The sequence below is a fragment of the Panthera pardus genome, unplaced genomic scaffold, assembly GCF_024362965.1.
Source record: "Panthera pardus isolate Hobbes unplaced genomic scaffold, ASM2436296v1 HiC_scaffold_11, whole genome shotgun sequence".
In the NCBI taxonomy this organism is placed as follows: Eukaryota; Metazoa; Chordata; class Mammalia; order Carnivora; family Felidae; genus Panthera; species Panthera pardus.
Window position 1 is genome coordinate 71,051,679 of NW_026526666.1, and position 17,999 is coordinate 71,069,677.

Genomic DNA, 17,999 nt, shown 5'->3' on the forward strand with positions numbered 1-17,999 from the left:
CAGAATAAGTCAGTCACAGAAAGACAACTACCATATAACTTCACTCATATGTGGAATTTAAGAAATAAAACAAATGAACACTCAAAGGAAAAAAGAGGCAAACAAACAAACAAAAAAAACAGACTCTTAAAATACAGAGAACAAACTGATAGTTGCCAGCAGGGAGGTGGTTGAGGGGATGGATGAAATAGGTAAAGGGGATTAAGAGTACACTGATTGTGATAAGCACTGAGTAATGTATAGAGTTGTTGAATCATATTATGCATCTGCAACTAATATAACACTCTATGTTAATTATACTTAAAAAAAAACAGGGCTGTCAAAACAGAGCCATTTAGGACAGGATAATTCTTTGTTGTGGGGGTACTGTACTGTGCATTGTAGGATGTTTAGCAGCATTTCTGGCTTATACCCTCTAGATGCCAGTAGCATGCCCCCTGCCCCCAGTTTATAACAGCCAAAAATGTCTTCAGGTATTGCCAAATGTCCCCTGAGAGGTAAAATAACTTCTGGGTGAGAACCACTGCTGTAAAATTATAGTAATTAATGTGTTACAGGTGTAAAGATAGGCAAATGATCCATGGAACAGAAGAAAGAGACCAAAAATAGAATCCTGCAAATATGGAATGTGATAAATGTTGAAGATAAAATTGCATGCCAATGGAGGAGGAATAGGTATTTATTAAATGGTGCTGGAGGAATTGATTGAAAAAAATTACAATCGTACTTCATACCATTCATAAAAACTTTTAGAAGCAAATATGGGAGAATTTCTTCATCATTTCAAGTTATGAAGGATTTCTTTAAAATATTTTTTATGTTTATTTTTGAGACAGATAGAAACAGAGCATGAGTGGGGGAGGAGCAGAGAGAGAGAGAAGACACAGACTCGGAAGCAGGCTCCAGGCTCTCAGCTGTCAGCACAGAGCCTGACGCGGGGCTCGAACCCATGAACCGTGAGATCACGACCTGAGCTGAAGTTGGATGCTTAATCAACTGAGCCACCCAGGCACCCCAAGTTATGAAGGATTTCTTAAACAGGACACAAAAAGCACAAACCATGAAGGAAAAATTTTATATCTTTTGTGTTGAAAATTACGTACCTCAATGGTTTCATAGACAAAGTGAAAAGTTAAGTGGCAGGTTGGAAGAAACGTCCAACTATATATATATATATATATATATATATATATATATATATATATATATATATAATTAAGACGTACCAATCAACACCTAAGTACTGACTGTGTTAGTTTCCTAGGCCTGTTGTAACAGATTACCACAAACCAAATAACTTGAAAAACAGAAATTTATTTTCTCAGTCCTGGAGTCTAGAAGTCCAAAATCAAGGCATCAGCAAGACTGATTCCTTCTAATGGCTCTAAGGGAGAATTATTCCATGCCTCTCTCCTACCTTCTGGTGATTGCCATCAAACCTTGGCATTTCTTGGCTTGTAGCTGCATCACTCCAGTCTCCGCCTCTGTCTTCACATGGCCTTATTCTCTGTGTCTCTGTGTCTTAACATGGGCTTCTTAGGACACCAGTCATTATATTTGGGGCCCGCCCTACTCTAGTATGATTTAATCTTAACTTACTTACATCCGCAAAGACTGTATTTCTAAGCAAGGTCTCATTTTGAAGTTCTGGTGGGACACTATTCAAACCCCTACCATCTGCCATCTGAACCCCCAAATTCATATCTATTCCACATGCAAAAAACTTTTATTCTATCCTAAATCCCCCAAAATGTTAATTTATTCTAGTATCAACTCTAAATCCCCAATCTCACAATATAGATAATCTAAATCAGGTATCAGTGAGATTCGGGGTATGGACCACCCTGAAACAAAATTCTTCTCCATCTATGGACCTCTAAACCTAGAAAACATATTGATTCTAAAATACAATGGCGAGACAAACATATGATAGATACTCCTATTCTGAAAGGGAGAAAATGGAAGGAATAAGAGTAACTAGTCTCAAGCAAGTTCGAAAGCTAGCAGGGCAAATTCCATTTGGTTTCAAGGCCTGAGAATCATTTTTTGTGGCTTGATCTGCCCTCTGGGCTGGAGGAAGCCTCTGTAGCCTGTGCCTCTGTGTCTGTGTCTACAGTATTGCCCTTGGAGTCATTCTTCCTTTTACCTGAAGCATAGCACATATTTGTAGTTGAATACAGCTCATTTCCTGCTGGTTAGAATCTTTGAAGTCTGACAACTTTCCTTCATTTAGTTCTGTCTCTGGCCCCTTCAGTCCAAACTGGCAGTGTTTCTGCTGATATACCATTTTCAAAAAACTGTGTTGATCTTCCATATATGTCAAGGGGATTCATGCCATTACATATGAGGGTTCTCCAAAGATTTTTTTCTGGAGAACCCATTTCTATTCCTGGATCATGCTGAGAAGGTTGATTTAGACCCATAAGTCACAAATTTAATCTCCTCAGCAAAAGTTTGTCCAGCAACACTCTTGGCTCTGTTTCTACAACATGCTATCTGGATAGGCTGAGAATTCTTCAAATCACCAAGTGCAAGTTCCTTTTTGTTTAATAGTTCCTTCCTCAACTTATCTATTTCCCCTCACATTTTTACTATAAGCAATAAGGAGAAATCAGGCCACACCTTTCATACTTTTCTTGGAAATAGTTTGAACTAAATGTTTAAGTTCATTGCTTACAATTTCTACTTTCCACCCAACAGTAAAACACAATTCAGCCAAGTTCTTTGCCATCTTACAACAAGGATTGCTTTTCTTCCAGTGTCCAGTAACAGGTTCCTCATTGCCTCTGAGACCTCACCAGAAGCACCTTAATCTCCATTATTTCCAAAACAGTTTCTTCAAGGCTATCTAGGCCTTTTCTATCATGTGCCTAAAAAATTTTCTAGCTTCTAACCATGACTCGATTCCAAAGCTACTTCTACAATTTTAGGTATTTGTTACAGAACCACTCCATTTTCTAAACCAGAATCTGTATCAATCTACATCAGTTAGGATTCTTCAGAAACACAGAACCAATAGGGGAGATATGAGGCAGGCTGGAAACTTAGGCAGGAGTTGATGCTGCAGTCTTGCAGTCTTGAGATAGAATTTCTTTTTCTCTGGGAAGCCTCAGATTTTGCTTTTAAAGACTTTCAACTGATTAGATGACACCCACTCACATTAATGGGGATAATCTACTTAAAGTCAACTGATTATAGATGGCAACCACATCTACAAAGTATCTTCAGAGCAATATCTAGATTAGTGTTTGATTTTAAAGCTGGGTACTATAGCCTAGTCAGGTTGGCATACAAAACTAACCATCATACCAACCACAGAACAATGGACAAATAATAACAAATGGCTAATTCATAAAAGAGGAAACCCACAGAGTCAATAGCATAGTAAATTTGTACAACCACTTAGACATTTAGATTTCTGTGGGACTGGATCAGAAAACAGGAACTATTCTATGTTGTCCAGATATGAAAAGTTTAATATATGAGTTAGGGGCTTATACAACCATTGGACAAGCAGAATAGTAAAGGTTGAAGAAACCACCATCAAAGATCAGGGGGTGCTACCAAAAATATTGCTTTGAAACACCAATAAATGAGTCATTCTCAAGAGCGTTGAGAGGGTGCCATGATTCTCAAAAACCTGAGAGCCAATTGTCTTAGTCTGCAGTAGTGAAATAGAAGCAGGTGGTGTTCAAGAGCTTCCTGGGAAGCTACTATGGCTTTCATGTCTTCCCACATATCTGGCTGTAAACTGACTTCAGAGAATAATGGCATCTTTTCTTCTACTCTCCATTTCACCTTGGAGAATATATCTTTACATGCGTCAGACTACTAGACCCCTGGAAAATTTATCAATGTAAGAGTCTCCTTAATTTTTATAATGTTTATTTTCTACCCTCTGGCATGCAGGTGTCTTACAAAGGCTTCTAGGGTATTTGCTAAGCAATTTCCTGTTCATTAGGTACAGTCAGCATGATGTTATCAAGGTAGTGAATTAACTATCTATGGAAGTTGGTTAGGAAATATGAAAAGGTGATATGACCAAAGTCTCTATACAGTCTAAATTATGACAGAGAGTTGGAGAGTCAACACAGACTTGAAACAAGATAATGAAGGTGCATTGTTTCTGCCAAGTAAAAGTGTCCCCTCTTTCTCTCGCTTTCCCTCTCGCTCTCCCTCTCTCTCCCTTCCTCTCGAAAGGAAGGGAGAGAGAGGGAGAGCGAGAGGGAGAGTGAGCGAGGAAGAGAGAGAAGGAGAGCGAGAGGGAGAGCGAGCCCCACTCTGGTTATCTTTGCACAAGTGCACACTGCCCCCCACCCCTGCACACCACAGAGAGAGAGAGAGAAAGAGAGAGAGAGACGCCTACCTTATCTCTAACAGTTTAAAGTGCTCCACTTGGCCTCCATCACTCTTATCACACGTTGAATTCAGGGAGCCCATTTCAATGATAGCATTTCCCACTCTCTTGCAGAGAATGGCAATACAGAGCCTTTCAAGGATGCTATGCCCCCTTTCCAGTGCATTTTTCAGTCTGGTGAAAGGAGTGTATTTTTAAGAGACTGCTGTAACTGATCATTTTGCCATCTTCAAACCAGAAGTCCTATATCTTGCCCTTTTCAAACCACTTAACCTGACTTTTATTCCTATCATTCTAATGCTCTTGCTAAGATTACCAATAATCTTAGAGCGCCTAGGTGGCTCAGTGGGTTGAGCGTCTCACTCTTGATTTTGGTTCAGCTCATGATCCTGGGGTCATGGGATTGAGCCCTGGGTCAGGCTCCACACTAAGCGTGGACCCTGCTTAAGATTTTCTCTCTCTCTCTCTCTCTCTCTCTCTCTCTCTCTCTCTCGCTCTGTGCCCCTCTCCTCTGCTCTCGCTCTCTCTCTCCTCCCCTGCCCCCTCCCCCCAAAAAAAGATTACCAATAATCTTATGTTGCTAAATCCAAGGGACACCTTTAGCAGCATTTTACAATTTCTGTTCTTGGCTTTAATATTGCATTCTCCTTTGGAATTCCCTGTACATCTCTCCCCGTACATCCCTGCCTTAAGCCTGGCTCTTCCTCCACCATTCATTGTTTAATGTTAGGGTATTTTAGGACTATTTCCTCAGTTTTTTTTTTAATGTTTGTATATTTATTTATATTTATTTTTGAGAGAGAGTGAGCAGGGGAGGGGCAGAGAGAGAGGAGAGAAAGGGGGAGAGAGAATCCCAAGCAGGCTTCACACTGTCAGTGCAGAGCCCTATGTGGGGCTCAAACTCACAAACTGTGAGATCATGACCTTAGCTGAGATCAAGAGTTGGATGCTTAACCGACTGAGCCACCCAGGTGTCCCTAATGTTTACTTATCTTAGAGAGAGTGGAGGGAAGGACAGAGAAAGAGGGAGACAAAGGATCTGAAGTGGACTGCACTGACAGCAGCCAGCCTGATGTGGGGCTCGAACTCATGAACCACAAGATCATGACCTGAGCTGAAGTATGATGCTCAACCAACTGAGCCACCCAGGCGCCCCCTACTTCCTTAGCTTTTTTCTTTTCTTGCCACACAAACCATTCTCTGTAGGTCATCTCATACATCTCAGGTCTCTACTTGGGTTGTTCTATCTTCCTAGAATACTCTTTATCCCCTTGATATCTGGCTAATTTCTGTTGGTCTTCAGATGTTAGCCTAAATGTATGCCCTGAGTCTAAGACTTCTTGATGCCTTGGACGAGGTTAGGAACACTTTTTGAGCACTCAGAATTTCCCCTTTACAATAATTACATTTCTAATTACTTATTCATGTCTCATTTCCCATTAAATTGTAAGCACCTTGAAAGCAGGGGCAGTGTTAATACCTAACATAATGCCTGGCATGTAGGTGGTGCTCAATAATATTTATAGATTATTCATAGTTGAATAAATAGAAGTAAGGGTCAAATTTCATTTCATTTCAAATTGCTGAACAACTGTGGTCCAACCTTATTTGTTGAATAATATATATACTACCCATAATTTATAACACCTTCTTTTTCTTATATTCTTATATACCTAGACTATTTCTAGGCAATTATCTTCAATCTCACTGCTCTATCTACATGTAATTATGCCTACATCATGCTATTTATTTATTTATTTATTTACTTATTTATTTTTGAGAAAGAGAGTGCATGTGGGGAGGGGACAGAGAGAGAGGGAGAATCCCAAGCAGGCTTTGTGCTGACATGGGGCTTGAATCCATAAACCATGAGATCATAACCTGAGCCCAAATCAAGAATCAGACATTTAACCCATTGAGCCACCCAGGTGCCCCCATGCTATCTTTTAAAATAAACTTTTATTTTAGAATAATTTTAGATTTACAGAAAAGTTACAAAGACAGCTCCTGTAGGGGCGCCGGGGTGGCTCAGTCGGTTAAGCGTCTGACTTCAGCTCAGGTCATGATCTCACAGTCCGTGAGTTTGAGCCCTGCGTCAGGCTCTGTGCTGACAGCTCAGAGCCTGGATCCTGCTTCAGATTCTGTGTCTCCCTCTCTCTCTGCCCCTCCCCTGCTCCTGTTCTGTCTCTCTCTGTCTCAAAAATAAATTAAAACATTAAAAAATTTTTAATTAAAAAAAAACACACAAAAGACAGCTCCTGTATACACCTCATTCAGTTTCCCCCCATTGTTAACATCTTACTTTAATTACCACCGTACATTTGTCAAAACTAAGAAACTAACATTGGTACATTATAATTAGCCAGGTGCAAGACTTTGAGTTTCATCCACTTTTCCCATTAATGTCCTCTTTCTGTTTCAATCCAGGGCATTTAGTTTCTATAACTTCTATTAGTCTCTCTGGTCTGTGGTAGTTTCTTAGTGTTTCCTTGCTTCTAATGACTTTGATAGTCTTGAGATGTACTGGCTAAGTATATTGTAGAATGTCCCCTAATCTGAGTTTGTCTAATGTTTTCTCATAATTAGACTGGGCTTATGAGCTGTTGAAAAGAATATCACAGAGGTCAAGTGCGCTTGCCTATCCCATCAGGGGTAAATGATACTCATGTGACTTCATTGATGATGTTAATTTTCATCACTTGGTTAAGGTTGTGTTAGCAAGTTTCTCCATTATAAAATCACTGTTTTCCCCCTTCTCTGCCCTGTCCTCTCATAGAGTTAGTAAGTATAGCTGACCCTTGGAGGGGAGAGAGCAGAAATTAAGCTAGGCACCCTAGAGGTGGAATCTCTACATATGTTATTTGGAATTCTTCTGAGAGATTTACCACTATTTTAATTAATTATAGTTTTTAAAACACTTAAAGTTTCTGGGAAGGGGAAATCTTCACTCATTTTTTATTTTATATTCTTCCAGAAGATATTAAAATTATCTTTAAATCATGTTACAGTTAAAAATTAATTTGATGTTGATTAGAATTATACTTAAAAATACATTAACTGGGAGGGCGCCTAGGTGGCTCAGTCAGTTGAGTGTCAGACTCTTGATTTCAGCTCAGGTCATGATCCTAGGGTCATGGGATCGAAGCCCACATCAGACTCCCTGCTGAGCATGGAGCCTGCTTAAGGTTCTCTCTCTCCCTCTTTCCACTCTCCTGCTCTTGCTCTCCCTCTCTCTCAAATTAAAAAAAAAAAGAAAGAACTGGGGAAGGACCAACATCCAGGAATATGGTACCTATCTCTATTTAGTCAAATATTCCTTTATAGTTATTATTATATTCTGATAATAAGTTCTGGAAGCACATAAACAGATATGCAAGGATCTGTTTTGTAGTCAGACACTGTAGTCCTGTGGCTTGAGAGTCAGTCTGAAGATTGAAATAATGTCCTGGCTGTCCCAGGGAAGAAGCTTATCAGAGATATAAACTTGAGGTTGTAATTGAATTTTGCTACATGAAAGTAAATTATATAGAAAACAAGATTACAAAACCCCGAATGCAGTTTGGGGAAAAGGCTGATAAAAACTGTACATTCTTTGGGGCACCTGGGTGACTCAGTTGGTTAAGCATCCAACTCTTGATTTCAGCTCAGGTCATGATCTCATGGTTCGTGGGTCTGGGCCCCACATCAGCAAAGAGCCTGCTTGGGATTTTCCCTCTTTCTCTGCCCCCACCCCCACCTGGCACACACATGTGCGTGCTTTCTCTCTCAAAATAAATAAATGAACCTTAAAAAAAAAATCATACATTCCTTGAGCTCAGGGACCAGGTTTAATTAATCTTTGTATTCCCTACAATTCTAGGACACACTGGCACACACAAGCATTTGTTGAACATCTGTTGAATAAGCAAATAAATCAGTGAATAAATATTCACTTAAAGTCTTGGCCTTAAACTCTTGGCCATACCAAAGATGTGTTTTTTTCTTTTCTTCAGCCTTAGCAGATATTGTTTTCTATTTAAAAATTTTTAACAATGTTTAAAATGTTTTTATTATTTTTGAGAGAGAGAGAGAGAGAGAGAGAGAGAGAGAGAGAGAGAGAGAGAGCATGAGTGGGGGAGGGGCAGAGAGAGAGGGAGACACAGAATCCGAGTTGTCAGTACAGAGCCCGATGTGGGACTCGAACTCACAGACTGTAAGATCATGACCTGAGCCAAAGTCGGATGCTGAACCAACTGAGCCACCCAGGCACCCCTAATTTCTTAAAATTCCAGTAGAGTTAACATACTTTTATATTAGTTTCAGGTGTACAATATAGTGATTCAACATTTCTATACATTACTCAGTGCTCATCAAGATAAGTGTACTCTTAATCCCTTCCACCTATTTTACCCATTCCTCCCCCCCCCCCCCCCCCCCCCCCCCCGCCACCGCCACCTCTGGTAACCATCAGTTTGTTCTCTATAGTTAAGAGTCTGTTTTCTAGGGGTGCCTGGCTGGCTCAGTCAGTGGAGCATGTGACTCTTGATCTCAGGGTCATGAGTTAGGGTCCCATGTTGGGTGTAGAGGTTACTTAAAAAAAAAGTTCTGTTTTCTGGTTTGTCTCTTTTTTTCCTTTGTTTTGTTTCTTAAATTCCACATATGAGTGAAATCATATGGCATTTGTCTTTCTCTGACTAACTTATTTTGCTAAGCATTATACTTTCTATATCCATCCATGTTGTTGTAAAGGACAAAATTTCATTCTTTTTTTATGGTTGGGTAATGTTCCATTGTATGTATATACCACAATCTTCTTTGTTCATTCATCTATTGATGGACATTTTGGGCTGCTTCCATTATTTGACTATTGTAAATAATGCTGCAATAAACATAGAGGTGCTTATCTTTTCAAATTAGTGTTGTATTCTTTGGGTAAATACCCGGTAGTGTAATTACTGGATCATATGGTAATTTTATTAAAATTTTAAAAAATATTTATTCATTTTTGAGAGACAGAGAGAGACAAAGCATGAGCAGGGGAAGGGCACAGAGAGAAAGGGAGACACATGATCCGAAGAAGGTTCCAGGCTCTGAGCTGTCAAGCACAGAGCCCGATTCAGGGCTCAAACTCATGAACCTCGGGAGACACATGATCCGAAGAAGGTTCCAGGCTCTGAGCTGTCAAGCACAGAGCCCAATTCAGGGCTCAAACTCATGAACCTCAAGATCATGACCTGAGACGAAGTTGGAGGCTTAACCGACTGAGCCACCCAAGTGCCCCAGTAATTCTATTTTTAATTTTTTGAGGAACCTCCATATTGTTTCCATAGTGGCTGCACCAGTTTGATTCTACCAATAGTGCAAGAGAGTTCCTTTTTCTTCACGTCCTCACCAACACTTGTTTCTCATGTTTTTTGTTTTTTTTAATTAAAGAAAAAGTTTATTTGTTTATTTTGAGAGAGAGTGAGAGCATTAGTAGGGAAGGGGCAGAGAGAGAGAGTGAGAGAGAGAGAGAGAGAGAGAGAGGAAGAGAGAGAATCCCAAGGAGACTCCATGCCATTAGCACAGAGACCGACGCGGGGCTTGATCTCATGAACTGAGAGATCATGACCTGAGCCAAAACCAAGAGTCTGTCACTCAACCAACTGAACCACCCAGGTGCCCCTTTAATTTTTTTTTTTTTTTTAAGTAAACTCTATCCCAAAAGTGTAGCTCAAACTCATGACCCCCGCAATCAAGAGTCACATGCTCTACTGACTGAGCCATCCAGGCACCCCTGTTTTTTGTGTTTTTGATTTTTGCCATTCTGATAGGTGGGAGATGATATCTCATGGTGATTTTGATTTACATTTCCCTGATGATAAGTGACATTGAATACCTTTTCATGTGTCTGTTGGCCATCTGTATGTCTTCTGTAGAGAAATGTCTGTTCATGTTTTCTGCCCATTTTAATTGGATTATTGTTATTATTTTTTGGTGTTGGGTTGTATACCAAAGATACGGCTTTTTTAAATTATTTTTTTAATATTTATTTATTTTTGACAGAGAGACAGAGCATGAGTGGGGGAGGGGTAGAGAGAGAGGGAGACACAGAATCTGAAACAGGCTCTAGGCTCCAAGCTGTCAGCACAGAGCCTGATGCTGGGCTTGAACTCACGGACAGCGAGATCATGACCTGAGCCAAAATTGGATGCTCAACTGACTGAACCACCCAGGTGCCCCCAAAGATATGTTTTGATCATTGTTATGATACACCAGCTTCCACAAATGGTTAATTTTACATGCTTATATTATTTGAATGACTTGTCACTAGCTTTTTCATTAGTGTCAACAATATTTACATTCAAGTTTAAACGACAGAGTCACTAAAAATGGCATAAATCTAACAGCATTGAAAGTATGTTTATTCTCAAGCTTTGTGCAGTGGCAGTGTCATAGCCAATGGAGTTTATCTGAGGCGCGGTTATTGTTAATTGAAAGTATGCTTACTATCAGCCCAACATATTGAAATATAATTCTATAAAAGATTACATTTAAAGAGCAGAATATAAAATCACATCCAGGCCATGATTACAATGATAAATCAAGCTTGCACATGGTAATAGGCATATATTATTTATGTTGCTTAGCATCCTTTCTCTGTTTTTTCCTAAGAGCACATTTTTTTTTAAGACTTACTTATTTTTGAGAGAGAGAGTGCAAATGGGGAAGGCGCAGTGAGAGAGGGGGCAGAAGACCTGAAGCGGGTTCCGCACTGACAGCAGTGAGCTCAATGCAGGGTTCAAATTCACAAGCTGCAAGATCAAGACCTGAGCTGAAGTCAGACATTCAACCGCTCAACCTACTGAGCCACCCAGGTGCCCCACATGTGTTTTGTTTTTAAGGAAACCACTTCTCACCAGTTCTCAGCTATGTAGGTGGATCCTGATAATTCAGGTCAATCTGAACTTTATCTCCCTCTCCATAGAAGTTGGTTCATGGATGGGTGGGTAACCCAATCAGAGCCTGTTTGCTAGGGCTTGATGAAGTGTGAGGATGTGGGATCTAGAACTTCTATAGCTGTTGCTACCATACTGGGAGGGCCTGGAACTCCCTAAGGTTACCACATGGTGCCTGAGGATAAAGCAACACAGTGGTAGGCAGAATAGAGTAAATGAAAGAAACTTGGTACTTGGTGATTTAGTTTGAGCTGCTAGGTCAAGCCTCAAGCTCATCTTGAGCAATTCCTTTATTGTTTAGTCATTTGCAAGTGGAACGTCTAATAGATACACAGTCAAGGACAGGAAACAAGGGGGAATAAAAAGAGTATTGATTTGTTGCAGTCACGGGATTGAGAGTAATTTTTTAAATTTCTACTAATATTGTTTATATGACTCATAACTGACAAGGGTTCTGGATGTTGGAAAAAACTCTCAAAAGACAAAAGGTCTCAATAGGCATAGTATTGTAAATATATATTTACAACATAGCATTCATTGTAAATGTTATGACAGTTCTCTTAATTCTCTTCTGTATTAAGCATGAACAAGCAGGCTGCTCAGTGTTAGACCACATGCTTTCAGAATGGAAGCAGGTCCATCTACAGAATACAACTTGTGTTAATCCATCTCAACACATCTGAAGAAGGTGGTTTTCCCAACCCCAAATGCATATTGTTCTTTCCCACCCACCAACCCCATCAGTCATATCTTATATCTTTAGGATCTAGGTCAAAACTTACATCTTCATACCTCAGCTGGATATGCTCCCTTCTTCATCAAATTTTCACAGAACTTGTTACACATTATCTTGTTGTATATGTGGCATTTACTATGCTATGCTGCCTAATACTTTTAATATATCACATTTAAATATCTTCAGTTAGATAGTAAACCCCTGAAAGGAAAGACAAATAAGCACATGGTAACTGGAGTTAGACATACCTGGGGTCACGTTCAATTTCTGTTATTTAAGAGCTGTATGAACTTTGCTAAGTTACATCACCATCTCTGAACCCTATTTTCCTCATCTTTAAATAGGATAAATTATACCTTCCATACAGAATTACTATTGTGATTAAATAAAATGGTGTAAATAAAGCACTTAAGGGGTGCCTGGGTGGCTCAGTCAGTTGAGCATCTGACTTCGGCTCAGGTCATGATCTCACGGTTCATGGGTTCAAGCCCCGTGTCGGGCTCTGTGCCAACAGCTTGGAGCCTGGAGCCTGCTTCGGATTTTGTGTCTCCCTCTCTCTCTGCCCTTTCGCTGCTCACACTCTGTCTCTCTTTCTCTCTTAAAAATAAATAAACATTTAAAAAAAAATAACAAAGCACTTAATGTCAGGCAAAAAAAAAAAAAAAAGAAAAGAATGGAAGCAAGGCCATTTCACAAGTGCATATGGTAAATATACAACTATCTGGTGGTCTGTTATGTGGCACTTTTCAAATCTTAATAGAATAAATGAAGATTATAAAAATTAAATCTGGGTTGATTGAGTTCACCTAGTGTCAGTATTCTAGAAGAACAGAATGAGACTGCACAATAGACATTTCATAAGTAACCATACGTCTTCATTTTTCTCTCAGATCCCTGCATCACTGCCACCTCTGCTGAACACCAGTCCTACCTCTCAGCAGTCAAGGGCTGAGCCTCATTCTGTGGCATCCGCCTTTATAAAGTGTGGTGAAAGGTAGTCCCTTTCCTCCTTCAATGTCAAAGAACTGAATTTCAAAGATACTTTTGGTTTCTGATTACTCAAAAGAAGAGGAGGAATACAAGACAGAAGAAAGACTCTAGGGACAGAGAGAGAGAGAGTGTCAAGAGCCTCTTTAAGTAGAAATGCGTAAAGTGAAGGGGACTAAGAAATGACAAAAATACTTTAAGTCTTCACAAAGACTAAACAGTTTATAAAGACAATACAAACATCTTTAAAACGTTTTGGATGGGGCACCTGGGTGGCTCAGTCAGTTGAGCCAACGACTTCGGCTCAGGTCATTATCTCACGGTTCATGAGTTCGAGCCCCGCGTCGGTCTCTGTGCCAACAGCTCACAGCCTGGAGCCTGCTTCGGATTCTGTGTCTCCCTCTCTCTCTGACCCTCCCCCGTTCATGCTCTATCTGTCTCTGTTTCAAAAATAAATAAACATTTAAAAAAATAAAAAAAAATAAAAAAAATGTTATTGGAGTATGTTAATTAACTGGAATTTAAATAAAAACTTTAAAAAATGTTATTGGATTTTGTTAATACTGTCCCCAAAATACAGTATGAATACATTCAACTAACAGAAGTAACTGTATGAATAAAGAAAAGACAAGACCTTGTAATTTCAATTCCTCACTTTGTATGTGGACATTAGCCAAGGTGCCTTTTGGGTGTGCTGAGGAGCAGAGCCTCTCTACCCCCTCTAAGAGCTATGTGTCCATCTCATTTATGGCCATATCATACTGGGCACTTTGAGGTTATGTCTTTGATCCAATCAGTTTGATTCCAGCACCAAAGCCTTTATCACTTCTCAGTGAGTCAATATCTCTATTAATATTTATGTTTAAAACAATTGAATATTTAGGCTCTGTAAAAAACCAGAGCAAAAACCTGCACTCTACTTGAACTAAAACCTAACTAATATATGGTTTTAGTGGGTCATAGAAATTGGAGGGATCTGAAAATGTTAGGTTTCTCTTGGTCTGTTTACAGAAGCTTCATGTTTTTAACAACACAAATTATATCATTTAGCTCATGCCTCTCCTTTGTCCCTCCAGCACCCAGATTTCCCCTCTCAAAATAACATAACAGCACTTTGGTTTTATTCAGGTATTTGAAAAGCATTTTTTGAGTGCTCATTTTATTCAATCCTTGACTTTTAAGTATTGAGTCTGCTGAGGGGTATGGATACCTAAACAGACAATTTCCATACAGAGTGACAGAGATAAGAACACTATGCTGTCTTAGCCCAGGAGAGGGAAAGGTTCCCAGGACACAGAACAGGATAGAATAAATGGGAATTACTCAAGTAAGGAAAGGGAGAAGGGCCCTTTGAGTCAGAGGAAACACCTGTACAGACTTGAGAATTAAGTTCACAGAACTAGGTACCTGTTGCTAATTTAGCAAGGCCAAATTGTAGCTGGGGAGTGGAGACAGGGTGGGTTAAGGAGTAGTGGGAAAAAAATATCGCTTCACTCATTGTTTTTTAAACTGTACAATACTCATTAATGACCTATTAAAACAATTTATTTTCTGAAAAAGGATAGAATAGAATAGAAAATATCAGAATGCAGTAAAGGATAAGTATTGGTATGTCTGTTGTTTATAGTTGTGTGTAGAGCGTATAGTGTGTGCATGTGGTAGATCACAAAGTAAAATGTATTTCTTAGTATTTCTTTTTGTCCCACATGGTCAAAAAAATTGAAAGTCACTGTTCACAGCATAGAAAATTTTATTTATAGTTTACAAGGTGCTTTTAGGTATCCTATTCTTATTACATGGCCCTGCCTCCATTTTTTATTTGTCATTTACTCATTCCTCAAATACTTATCAATACATATTTTACTTTTGGTGCTAGGAAACTCCCTGAGAGAAGCTCAATCTATGGGAGATGAACAAGTAAAGAGATAATAATAACAGCTACTGTTGATCACAATCCTCAGGGTGTATATTGTGAACCACCTGTTTTGGAATCCCCAGGAAAAAGTGCTTATTAAAACACAGGTAATGGGCTCTGCACCAGACCTACTGCATCAGAATTTCTGTGTGGGGCCCAGGGATCTGCAATTTTAATTAGAGGTCCTCAAAAACATCTTACACACATTCAGTTTGGAAAAGATTCATTTCTTTTGTTTTTTAAAGTTTATTTATTTATTTTGAGAGAGAGAGAGAGAGAGAGAGAGAGTGTAGGGGGGGGCCAGGGGGAGAGAGAGAGAGAGAGGGAGAGAAGAAAGAGAGAGAGAGAGAGAGAGAGAGAGAGAGAGAGAATCTGAAGCAGGCTCCATACCAGTAGCGCAGAGACCGATGCAGGCCTCGAACTCACGAACTGTGAGATCATGACCTGAGCCAAAATCAAGAGTTGGATGCTACCGACAGCCACCCAGGCACCCTAAAAGATTCATTTCTGGAGTGTATGCTGGAAGCCAACATTGTTCTCAACACACTGTGCTCAGTCACTTGGGTCCTTTTTTCAGTTCCTTCAAGAATCCAACACCCTTGCCACTTAGGGCCTTTCCACATACTATTGTTTCCTAGTCTGGTATACTCTCACAGTTCCCTGGTCAATTTTAATCTACACAAATGTTATTTCTTTAGGCAGTGTTCCCCAAAACCAGAGGCTTCAAAAGGGGCTTTTGTGATATGCCCCCTTGTGGTAGACACTAAAATGGCTACTCCCCATTCAAAGAAAGGATTGTTAGGGGTAAGGTCTACTGCCAGCTGCCAGCCTTTAACTCCTTTAGTTCCACCTCAGCTTTTGTGAGGAGGTTATGCTCTTCTCCCATGGCTTCAGCCAGTAACTAAGATTGTGGTTTAAGAACCTGGCCATTTCTGCCTAATGTGGGAGTCCTGTAATGTGCAGTCATTCCTCCACAGCTCTCTGGCAAATACTTTGACAGACCTGTATTGCTATCTTCATGGCTCCTCTTGCCCAATCCTCCTTGCTCCCTTTTCCTTTCATAGGTCTTACTCCCAATAAACCTTTTGCCTTCCTGACTCCATCTCAGCATTCCTTCCCAGAGGATTCAACTGCCACACTTGTCTTGGTATGGCTGGAAGAAAGAGACTGAAGGAGAGAGGCCTAAAACCAGGCTGTAGAGGTAAGCAAAGCCAGAACACACAGGTCTTGTTAGGCCATGCTAAGTATTTTTTACTTTGCCATTAGGGCAGTTGGAAGTCACTGCATGTTTTTAAACAGACTGAGGAGGAGTGGGGAAAATGATCAAATGTAAATTTGAAAAATTTGGAAAATGATCTAAATGTAAATTTAGAAAGACCACTCCAGCTGTTATATGTTAAAAAGGCTGGAGACTTGGGAGACTGAGGACAAGAAGATCAATATGCATGCTATAACTGGAGTCTAAAAAGAGAAAATAGTGGCTTGGACTAGGATGAACCAGAGACAGTGAAGTTTTGAAAGATATTTAAAAAGTAGACTCTCCAAAATTTGGTGATTTATTGGATGTGGGTGGTGTGGGAAATGTAAAAGTCAAGGATGCCCAGATCTCTGGCTTGAGCTACTGTGTGGAAAGTGGTGCCAGATGCTGATACAGGGAGTCCTGTGGGAAACAAATGTGAGAGTTCAACTTTGGACATGCAGAGTTGGAGATGCCCCTGGGATATCCAAGAGCACTATAAAGAGTTGGATATATTGTTCTGGAGTGTGAACAGAAATTTAGGCTGGAGAAGTACATTTGGGAGTCCTTAGCATACAGATGGAAGCAAATGAGATCATCCAGGAGAGGTACAATGTTTTGAGAGAGACGTAAGAGATTGACCTAGGAAACTCAGGCATATAAGGTTCTGGAAGGGGACAAGAGGTTAACAAATGAGACTTAGGCCAGGGAATATGGAGTCACAGAAACTTTGAGAGGGTTTTTGATAAGGAGGAGATATAAATATTACCTAGTGTCTAAGCAAGGTAAGGACTGAAACTATTCTTTTGCCTTAGTGACATGGAGGCCATTGGTGAACTTAATAAGAGACATTTCAAATGAAGTGGCAGAGGTGGAAGCCAGACTGGAATGACCAAAGAGTGATGGAAATGGAAGAAGTTGACACAATTAGTGTCACAACTCTTTCAAGAAATTTGGTTCTGAAGAAGGAGGGCAACAGGCAGTATTAGTGAAAATGTGGAATCAGGGTTTTATGTTTTTTGTTTTTAGGATAGAAGAGGCCTGAAAGTGGTTAGAAGTTGATGGGAAAGGAGCCAGCAGAGATGATAAGAGAAGAAAGTGATAATCAAAGGCACAAGATTTCTGAGAAAGTGGGATGGTGGCGGTGGGGGTGGGGACAGGACTGTAAGGCTCAGACAGAGAGACTGACATTGGAAAGAAGAAATGCCACCTCTTTCTTTGGAACAGAAGGGAGGAGAAAAGTGTGGATGTGAATACTAGTAGACCTGTAGGTTTAGTGGTGGGAGGAACTGTTTGTGACTAGGAGATAGGGAAGGTGGAAGGTTGGAGGAGAGTGGAGGAGGAGGTTTAAAATAGTCTTAGGTAGTGGGAAAATGAGCTTTTTGACCACAGGGGTCTTACCAGGAAATGTGGTGGACCCAGCTAATTTTTAAAACTTTTTATTGTAAAAAATTTCAAGCATATTACAAAGTAAGCAGAATAATATAATGAACTCAATGTATCTATCATCTGGCTTTAATAATTTTAATATTCTGTTATTCCTATTTTGTCTATGCTTTCACCCACTTACCTCTCTTTGTTACTATTGTTTTTGTGGTTATTTTTAAGGTAAGATTTACATATATTGAAATGCAAAAAAGCTAATTATGTAATTTTGACAAATGGATACACCTATATAACCCACACCCCTCTATCATCATATAAAATGTTTCAGTCCCAGAAAGCTCCATCCTGTCTTTCTCCATCAGCCCTTCTCTCTGCCTCTCAGAGGGAACCACTGTTCTGATTATTTTCATTTTAGATTAGTTTTACCTATTCTAGAACTTCTTCTAAATGGAATCATACAGTAT

At 39.8% G+C, this 17,999-nt stretch overlaps 2 long non-coding RNA genes and 1 pseudogene across 4 annotated transcripts in view; 2 read left to right on the forward strand and 1 right to left on the reverse strand.

The window, feature by feature from the left end:
• The window catches only part of LOC109266978 (uncharacterized), a 38,973-nt gene extending 21,974 nt beyond the window's left edge, over positions 1 to 16,999 (forward strand). For 2 of the 3 annotated variants that reach the window (XR_008419862.1, XR_008419863.1), the window contains one exon: positions 12,901 to 13,803. This is a non-coding gene — a long non-coding RNA (uncharacterized LOC109266978). Of the gene's footprint in view, positions 1 to 12,900; positions 13,804 to 15,976 lie in introns of those variants that run through there. The other variant, XR_002079941.2, reaches the window with a different exon arrangement.
• Positions 1 to 17,999, reverse strand: part of LOC128775256 (uncharacterized) — a 50,683-nt gene that overhangs the window by 3,789 nt on the left and 28,895 nt on the right. The gene's annotated exons all lie outside the window — the stretch shown is intronic.
• LOC128776056 (U4 spliceosomal RNA) lies at positions 10,749 to 10,858 on the forward strand (annotated as a pseudogene).